Source organism: Rhinopithecus bieti, unplaced genomic scaffold (genome assembly GCF_001698545.2).
Source record: "Rhinopithecus bieti isolate Rb0 unplaced genomic scaffold, ASM169854v2 scaffold_13029, whole genome shotgun sequence".
NCBI lineage: Eukaryota > Metazoa > Chordata > Mammalia > Primates > Cercopithecidae > Rhinopithecus > Rhinopithecus bieti.
The window spans coordinates 2883029-2893484 of record NW_016807982.1 but is presented as its reverse complement, the minus strand read 5'-3'; the positions used below and the strand labels follow the sequence as shown (position 1 = coordinate 2893484).

At 43.0% G+C, this 10456-nt stretch overlaps 1 protein-coding gene across 1 annotated transcript in view; it reads left to right on the top strand.

Annotated features, from left to right (window-relative positions):
- Positions 1-10456, top strand: part of SFPQ (splicing factor proline and glutamine rich) — a 99592-nt gene that overhangs the window by 23475 nt on the left and 65661 nt on the right.

Below are 10456 nucleotides of genomic sequence, written 5' to 3'. Positions count from 1 at the left end.
AAAAAAAAAAAAAAAAAAAAGCAAATAACTTAAATAGACATTTATCCAAAGATATACAATTAGTGAATAAGCGTAAGAAAAGATGCTCATCATCTTTTTTCCCCCTAATTAGTAGGGAAATGTAAATCAAACCACCGTGAGATACCACTTTACAGCCATTAAAATGGCAATTATCACACACACACACAGAGATATAGAGAGAGAGAGAGAGAGAGAAAATAACAAGTGGTAGCAAGGATGTGAAGAAATTGGAATCCTCGAGCATTGTTGGTGGGAATGTAAAATGGTACAGCCAATACGGAAAATGGTATGATCACTCATAAAAAAATTATACACAGGCCGGGCGCGGTGGCTCAAGCCTGTAATCCCAGCACTTTGGGAGGCCGAGACGGGCGGATCACGAGGTCAGGAGATCGAGACCATCCTGACTAACACGGTGAAACCCCGTCTCTACTAAAACTACAAAAAACTAGCCGGGCGAGGTAGCGGCGCCTGTAGTCCCAGCTACTCGGGAGGCTGAGGCAGGAGAATGGCGTGAACCCGGGAGGCGGAGCTTGCAGTGAGCTGAGATCCGGCCACAGCACTCCAGCCCGGGTGACAGAGCGAGACTCCGTCTCAAAAAAAAAAAAAAAAAAAAAAAAAAATTATACACAGAATTACTGTATAATGCAGTATATCCACTTCTGGGTATACATCCAAAAGAAATGAAAGCAGGGACCTGAACAGATATATATACACTATGTCCACAGCGGCATTATTCATAATAGCCAAAAGGTGAAAGTAATCCAAGTGTCTACCAATGGATGAATAGACAAAATGTGATACACACATACAGTGGAATATTCAGCCTTTAAAAAAAAAAGGAAATTTTGGGTTGGGCGCGGTGGCTCACACCTGTAATCCCAGCACTTTGGGAGGTGGGGGCAGGCGGATCACGAGGTCAAGAGTTTGAGACCAGCCTGGCCAAAATGGTGAAACCTCGTCTCTACTAAAAATAAAAAAATTAGCTGGGCATGGTGTCATGTGCCTGTAATCCCGGTTACTCGAGAGGCTGAGGCAGGAGAATTGATTGAACTGGGACCCAGGAGGCGGAGGTTGCGGTGAGCCGAGATCACACCATTGCACTCCAGCCTGGGCAACAAGAGTGAAACTCTGTCTAAAAAAGAAAAAAAAAAGGAAATTTTAACACATTACAGCATGAATGAAACTTGAAGATAGTACGTTAAGTGTTAAGTGAAATAAGTCAGTCACAAAATGACAAATATTTTAGAATTCCATTTATATGACGTTCCTAGTTTAGTTAGTTTCATAGAGACAGGAAGTAGAATGGTGGTTGCCAGGGGCTAGGGAAGGGGTAAAGGAGGATTTAATATTTAATGGGTACAAAGTTACAGTTGGAAAGAGGAAAAAGTTCTGGAAATGGATGGTGATGATGGTTACACAACAATGTAAATGTATTTAATGCTACAGAACCATATACTTAAATATGGTTATAAGGGAACATTTTGTTTTGTTTTTGCTTTTGTTTGAAATGGAGTCTCACTCTGTTGCACAGGCTGGAGTGCAATGGCACGATCTCAGCTTACTGCAACCTCCACTTCCCGGGTTCAAGTGATTCTCCAGTCTCATCCTCCTGAATAGCTGGGATTACAGGCATACACCGCCACGCCTGGCTAATTTTTTGTATTTTAGTAGATACGGGGTTTCACCCTGTTGCCCAGGCTGGTCTCGAATTCCTGAGCTTAGGCAGTCCACCCACCTTGGCCTCCCAACGTGCTAGGATTACAGGTGTGAGCCACCGCACCTGGCCTAAATTTTATCAAATATATTTTGTCACAGTAAAAAAAAAAGACCCAGTGAGGTAAATAACTTTCTCATTTTACAGATGAAAAATTTGAGGCCTGTGTATGTGACTTTACACAGCTAGTAACTAGAAATATCAAAATCTAAGGCTTTTAACACCAGTGTTTTAACACCAATGTACTTTGTTCTTTGTACTGTATCAGTGTTTTTTTTTTAAGTATAATTTAGATACAGTGAAATGCGTAGATCTAAAGTGTGCAATTTAAAGAGTTTTGATAAATCAATATACCAGTGTCACCACCAGCTCAGTTAAGATAAAAGTTCATTTCCATGAACCAAGAGACCACCCTCATATCCTCTTCCACTCGATCTCCATCCCCTGTTGACAACCATTGTCCTGATTTCTATAGACAGTTTTACCCATTCTTCAACTTCATACAAAAAGAATCATTCAGGATGTACTATTTTCCGTGACTCCCTTGACTCAGCAAAATGTGTTTGTTATTCATCCACATTGTTGGTTGGATTAGTAATTCATTTTTTGAGTGCTGGATAATATTCTATGTTGTGACTCTCCCACAATTTGTTTATTCTTTCTCAAATTGATGGATATTTAGGTTGTTTCCAGTTGTTGGCTATTACGAAGAAAGTGGCTATGAACATTTTTGCAGAAGTCTTTGTAGGAATACATTTTCATTTCTCTTCTCTTGTGACTTGATTCAGCCAATGGGACAGTAGCAAACTTGATGCAAGCAGCTTTGAAAAATTACCCAAGTGTTTTTTCTTCCTCTTTTTAAACCTTGCCACTATCATGAGAACACACACAGACTAGCCTGCTGGAAGATGAGAGATCACGTGGAATGGAGCCAAGTCATCCCAGCTGAGGCCATCCTACACTAGCCAACTCCCAGCCAACCCGGTAGCTGCTTGCAGATTCATTACAAAGTTCAGGTGAGATTAGCTTAGCCCACCTCAGATCAACAGAATTACCCAAGTAACCCATGAAGTCATAACAAATCACAAATGGTGGATCCTTTAAATCACTGGGTTTTGGGACAGTTTGTTATACAGCATTATTGTGGCAATAGATAATTTATATACACACACACACACACACACACACACACATATATATATATTTTTTTTTTGAGACAGAGTCTCTCTCTGTCACCCAGGCTGGAGTACAGCGGTGCCATATCGGCTCACTGCAATCTTCGCCTCCTAGATTCAAGTGATTCTCCTGCCTCAGTCTCCTGAGTACTTGGGATTATGGGCATGTGCCACGATGCCCAGCTAATTTTTGTATTTTTAGTAGAGATGGGGTTTCACCATGCTGGCCAGGCTGGTCTTGAACTCCTGACCTCAAGTGATCTGCCCACTACGGTCTCCCAAAATGCTGGGATTACAGGCGTGAGCCACTGTGCCTGGCCACATGTATCATTTTTCCATGCATGCATAACAAATTACCTGAAATCAAGCTATCAGCCAGGGCTGTATTCTCATCTTAGGTTTGGGGTCCTCTTCCGAGTTCACTGGTTACTGATAGAATTTAATGTGCTGCAGTTGCAGGACTGAGCGCCTCAGCACTTAGCAGCCACACACCATTCCTGGCCACATGGCATCTCTACAGGGTGGCAGTTTGTTTTATTTTATTTCATTTTTGAGATGGAGTCTCGCTCTGTTACCCTGGCTGGAGTGCAGTGGTGCTATCTCGGCTCACTGCAATCTCCACCCCCTCGGGTTCGAGCAATTCTCCTGCCTCAGCCTCCCTAGACTGTGGCAGTTTGTTTCTTCAAGGCCAAGAGTGAGCATCTCTGGCACTTCAAATTTTTCTGACTTCTGTCTGACTCTGACCTCTAGACTCCTCCTTTAAAGAGTCAGCTGATTAGGTCATGTCTACCCAGGATAATCTTCCTTTTAATTAAGTTAAAGCCAACTGGTTAGGGGCCTTATTATACCTCCAAAATCCCCCCACTTTTCCCGTAAGAGATAAACTAATCACAAAATATATCCCAAAATAATTACAGGTCCCACCCATATTTGTAGGGAGGAGACTTTATAAGATGTGTACACCAAAAAATGGAAATCTTGGGGGCCATCTTAGAATTCTGCCTACCTCAATGTCCCAAACCAAGATACACAATCCATTTTTAAAGATAAATAAATATATTTATTGTGCCAGGCATGGTGGCTTATGCCTGTAATTCCAGCACTTTGGAAGGTGGAAGTTGGAGGATCACTAGAGCCCAGGAGTTGGAGACCAGTCTGGGCAATAGCAAGACCCTGTCTCTAGAAAAAAACTAAAAATTAGCCAGATGTGGCCGGGCACGGTGGCTCACGCCTGTAATCCCAGCACTTTGGGAGGCCGAGGCGGGTGGATGACCTGAGGTCAGGAGTTCAAGATCAGCCTGACCAACATGGAGAAACCCCGTCTCTACTAAAAATACAAAATTAGCTAGGCATGGTGGCGCATGCCTGTAATCCCAGTTAGTCGGGAGGCTGAGGCAGGAGAATCACTTGAACCCAAGAGGCGGAGGTTGCAGTGAGCCGAGATCGTGCTGTTGCACTCCAGCCTGTGCAAAAAGAGCAAAACTCCGTCTCAAAAAAAAAATTAGCCAGATGTGGTGACACACACCTAAGGTGCTAGCTACTTGGGAGGCTGAGGTGAGAGGATCACTTGAACCCAGGAGTTCAAGGCTGCAGTGAGTTCTGATGGCACCACTACCCTCCAGCCTGGGTGACAGAGCAAGACCCTATCTCTAAAAAAGAGAGAGAGAGAGGCCGGACGCGGTGGCTCAAGCCTGTAATCCCAGCACTTTGGGAGGCCGAGACGGGCAGATCACGAGGTCAGGAGATCAAGACCATCCTGGCTAACACAGTGAAACCCCGTCTCTACTAAAAAATACAAAAAACTAGCCGGGCAAGGTGGCGGGCGCCTGTAGTCCCAGCTACTGGGGAGGCTGAGGCAGGAGAATGGCCTAAACCCGGGAGGCGGAGCTTGCAGTGAGCTGAGATCTGGCCACTGCACTCTAGCCTGGGCGACAGAGCGAGACTCCGTCTCAAAAAAAAAAAAAAAAAAAAAGAGAGAGAGAGAGAAAAGAAATATATTTGTTGAGCACTAAAGATAAATTTATGTAATATACAGTATGCCATATAAGATATCATGTTAACCTTCAAATAAGCAGCTATTTGAAGGTAAGTATCATTTGTACATAACATGTAATTAAATTAGCTGTATTAAACTGACCATAGGAAGACTTGATTATGGAAAGTGGGGGGTGAATAAATGTACAAGGGAGTTATTCTGCGGGAGATACATCCTTTTTTGGGGGACTCCATTTTCACTAATTTTTTCTTTTTCTTTTTGAGACGGAGTCTCGCTCTGTCACTCAGGCTGGAGTGCAGTGACACAATCTCGGCTCACTGCAAGCTCCACCTCCTGGGTTCATGTCATTCTCCTGCCTCAGCCTCCTGAGTAGCTGGGACTACAGGCGCCCGTCACCATGCCCAGATAAATTTTTGTATTTTTTAGTAGAGATGGAGTTTCACTGTGTTAGCCAGGTTGGTCTCAATCTCCTGACCTCATGATCTGCCCACCTTGGCCTCCCAAAGTGCTGGGATTACAGGCGTGAGACACCACACCTGTCCCATTTTCACTAATTTTTACATCTTTTAAGGGCTCATGGTTGTCTTGCCCTTAAACTGCACTTAAAAAATAAATTTATTACACAGAAAAACTCTTCTAGAGCAAAATAAAGTCTAAATATAAAAGTGCCTTAAGAAATGGAAATGACATGCATGTACAATGACTGAAGAGTCATAGATGATAGCGTCTCTCCTTTCTCTCGCTTGGCATATATAAGCAAAACAAAACATTTTGTGTTTATCCAAACAAAAAGCACAATTTAAATTTGTTCATATGATATTCTCTGACTAAAATCTGCAGCACCGAGTAGTGAATGTATCTTTGCCTGTATTGAAATATCACTTCTGGCTGGGCACAGTGGCTCATGCCTATAATCTCAGCACTTTGGGGTAGACATGGGAGGATTGCTTGAAACCAGTCTGGGCAACAAGGCAAGACCCCTGACTACAAAAAAAAAAGAGAAAAGAAAAAGAAATATTACTTCTCATATCATATTTTAGTGCATTTTAAGTGAAAAGTAATAATACTAGGGGAAAATCAATTACTGACTGAAAGGTGAAATAATTTTCCAAGAGCCATTATGGCAAAAAGTCATAAACTGAATGGTCATTATGTGAGTTAAGTCTATATGCCATGGCCAGGCGCGGTGGCTCACGCCTGTAATCCCAGCACTTTGGGAGGTTGAGGCGGGCAGATCACGATATCAAGAGATCAAGACCGTCCTGGCCAACACGGTGAAACCTCGTCTCTCCTAAAAATACAAAAATTAGCTGGGCGTGGTGGCACATGCCTAAAGCCCCAGCTACTCGGGCGGCTGGGAGGCTGAGACAGGAGAATCGCTTGAACCCGGGAGGCAAAGGTTGCAGCGAGCCAAGATCGTGCCACTGCACTCCAGCCTGGCGACAGAGCAAGACTCCATTAAAAAAAAAAAAAAAAGTCTATATTCCTCTCTCATTAATTACAGATCCAAAGTTTTTTTTGTTGTTGTTGTTGTTTTACTTTCATTTACTTAATTTATTTATTTATTTATTTATTTATTTATTTATTTATTTATTTTTGAGACAGAGTCTCCTTCTGTTGCCCAGGCTGGAGTGCAGTGATGCTCACTGCAACCTCTGCCTCCCGAGTTCAAGCTATTCTCATGCCTCAGTTTCCCAAGTAGCTGGGATTACAGGCATGCGTCACTATGCCCACTATTTTTTTTTGTATTTTTAGTAGAGACAGGGTTTTGCCATGTTGGCCAGGCTGGTCTCGAACTCCTGGCCTCAAGTGATCTACGAGTCAGCCTCTCAAATTGTTGGGATTACAGGCGTGAGCCACTATGCCCAGCCCAGATCCAAAGTTCTTAATGTAAATTTACTGATCTGACATTTCCCATGTCCAATCAATACAGCATTTGAGCAGCTGTTTACTAAGCAATCCTGTATCTACCCAAGCTTTAGATACATGATTTAATTCAAACCTTATTACTCAATACAGAGGATGAAATTGAGATTTAGAAAGGCGAAGTAACTTGCTCAAGGTCATAAAGCTGGAAATGAACAGAGTTGGGAATTGAACCCAAGTCTGTTCCACTCCAAATCCTGTTTCCACAGCCTCCACTTCTGCCAGTCTAAAACCAGTTTGGAGGCCGAGGCAGGTGGATCACTTGAGGTTAGGAGTTAGAGACCAGCCTGGTCAACATGGTGAAACCCCATCTCTACTAAATTCAAAAATTAGCCAGGCGTCATGGTGCATGCATGTAATCCCACCTACTTGGGAGGCTAAGGCAGGAGAATCGTTTGAACCCGGGAGGCAGAGGTTGCAGTGAGCCGAAATTGCAACACTGCACTCCAACCTGCGTGACAGAGCGAGACTCCATCTTGATGAAAAACAACAACAAAAAGACCAGCTTCCATTAAAGTCCAGCCTCTGCTACTTAAATAGCTATTCAACCTTGTACACATTTCTTAACATCTATGAGGCTATTTTGTCATCTATAAAATGGGGATATTAATTCCTACCTCATAAGATTGTTTTGTTTGCTTGTTTGTTTGTTCATTTGGGGTTTTTTTTGTATGAATTAAAGAGACAGGCCGCTCACGGTGGCTCACACCTGTAATCTCAGCACTTTGGGAGGCCAAAGCGGGAGGATTGCTTGAGCCCAGAAGTTGGAGACCAGCCTGGGCAACATGACGAGACTGTCTCTAAAATAAAAAAATATAAATTAGCTGGGTTTGGTGGCACTTGCCTGTAGTCCCAGCTACTTGGGAGGTTGACACAGGAGGATCACCTGAGCCCAGGAGGTAGAGGCTGCAGTGAGCTGTGATTATCCCACTGCACTCCACTCTGGGCAACAGAGCAAGACCATGTCTCAAAAATAAATAAATGAAAAGAGACTATGTTTGTGAAAATACATTTAGCAGCATTTCCTAAATTACAGATGCATCCTCCATAAATGAGGAGAATCTGGGTCTGAAACTCATAATCTCTTTTCCCCCTCGCACCACTGCAAGTAAACCTGCTTCTCTCTTTGTTTTTCTTTCGTGGTTGTGGCATCTTAAGCCACTCTGTCTGGAAAACTAAATCACGATTAAGTTCTGTTTTTCTTTTCTTTGAACCCCATCACCACTCACACCTTCAAAATCAAATTCATTATCAAGACCAAGTAATTCTGCCTTGCAATGTCCTTCATACCTGTTTCCAGCAGTTCTTTCACTGCATCTACCATTGCTAAGAGCCTCATCAATGGTCATTGGAATTATTTGTGTCTTAATTATTTAAGTGAAAACATTTAATAATAATACGTATACCTGATGTGAAATTTTTAAGAGATACAAAAGGTTATACAGTGAAAGGCAAGTCTCCCATTACTGTCTCCCAGAAATCTAGTTCTCCTCTCCACAGGCAGTCACTGTTACGAGTTGCTTGTATATCTTACCAGAAGCTACACATCTAACACACACACACACTCACACACAATTTTCCTTTTTTTTTTTTTTTTTTGAGAAGGAGTCTTGCTCTGTTGCCCAGGCTGGAGTGCAATGGCACGATCTTGGCTCACTCTGCCTCCTGGGTTCACGCCATTCTCCTGCCTCAGCCTTCCTAGTAGCTGGGACTACAGGCGCCCACCACCGTGCCTGGCTAATTTTTTGTTGTTGTTGTATTTTTAGTAGAGATGGGGTTTCACCGTGTTGGCCAGGATGGTCTCGATCTCCTGACCTGGTGATCCGCCCGACTCAGCCCCCCAAAGTGCTGGGATTACAGGCGTGAGCTACCACGCCTGGCCCACACACACAATTTTTCATAGATGATAACATATAATGCATATTGTTTTCAACCTTGTTTTTTTCACCAACAATATATATGTATATTTTTTGGAGACAAGGTCTTGTTCTGTTGCCCAAGCAGGAAGGCAGTGGTATGATCACAGCACACTGCAGCCTTCACCTCCCAGGCTCAAGCAACCCTTCCACCTCAGCCTTCCAAATAGGTAGGACCACAGGCATGCGCCACCACACCCGGCATTTTTTTTTTTTTTTTTTTAAGAGAAACTGAGTCTCACTGTGTTGCCCAGGCTGGTCTGAAACTGCGGGGCCCTAGCTATTCTCGTACCTTAGCCTCACAAAGTACTGGGATTACAATCATAAGCCACGTGCCTGGCCTCAATAACAATATTTTTTGAAGATAATTCTATATTAGTACCCATAAAACGGATTCATTCTTTTCAGGAGCTTCCTACTATACCACTTACGCATTATCATTTTTTATTTAACCATCCTCTATGGACCTTTAGAAAGCCTCCATTTTTTGCAAGACATTCCCACATATATATGTAATTCTGAACAAATGTGCATATATTTGTATTATACATTTCTAAAAATGGAATTTCTGATTCAACATACATGTACATTTTAACTATTAACGGATACTAATGTTTTTAAAGGTATGTACGTATACCAGCAATGTATGAAAGTGTTTCTCTGCACCTTCACTGACAAAATTTATTACCAGACTTCTTGAGTGTTGCCAATCATCAATTAGGTGAAAAATGGTTCTTCTCGTAGTTTTGAGTATTCTTAAAGTTTCTACCGAGTTGAAACCTTTTGCCTCCACTTTGCATTGAAATTGTAGAATGTTCGTTAGAATTATTTCAATGGATTCCTCACTGGTCTCCCTGGCTCCAGTTTTTGTTTTGTTTTGTTTTTTGTTTTTGTTTTTTTTTTACCTTTCAGCCTTTCTGTATACCACCTTTAGAATTATTTAAAAAAAAAAAACCAAACAGTTCTCAGCATGTGGCACCTGGTCTCTAAATCACTAGTTCTCAAGCTGTTTTGTATCAGGACCCCTTTGCACTCTTAAAAGCTGTAGAACCAGCCGGGTGCGGTGGCTCACGCCTGTAATCCCAACACTTTGGGAGGCCAAGGTGGGTGGATCACCTGAGGTCAGGAGTTCGACACCAGCTGGCTAACATGGTGAAACCTGTCTCTACTAAAAATACAAAAATTAGCCGGGCATAGTGGCAGGTGCCTGTAGTCCCAGTTACTTGGGAGGCTGAGGCAGGAGAATTGCTTGAACCCAGGGGGCAGAGGTTGCAGTGAGCAGAGATTGTACCACTTCACTCCAGCCTGGGCAAAAGAGTGAAACTCCATCTAAAAACAAACAAACAAACAAACAAACAAACAAAAAACTGTAGAGCTTTACAATCAGACAAGAGAAAGAAATAAGAAATAAAGGACTTATGACCGGGCATGGTGGCTCACGCCTGTAATCTTAGCACTTTGGGAGGCCAAGGCGGGCGGATCACCTGAGGTCAGGAGATCGACACCACCTGGCTAACACGGTAAAACCTGTCTCTACTAAAATACAAAACTAGCTGGGCGTGGTGGCAGGTGCCTGTAGTCCAGCTGCTCAAGAGGCTGAGGCAGGATAATGGCGCAAACCCAGGAGGCGGAGCTTGCAGTGAGCCGAGATTGCACCACTGCACTTCAGCCTGAGTGACAGAGCAAGACTCCGTCTCAAAAAAAA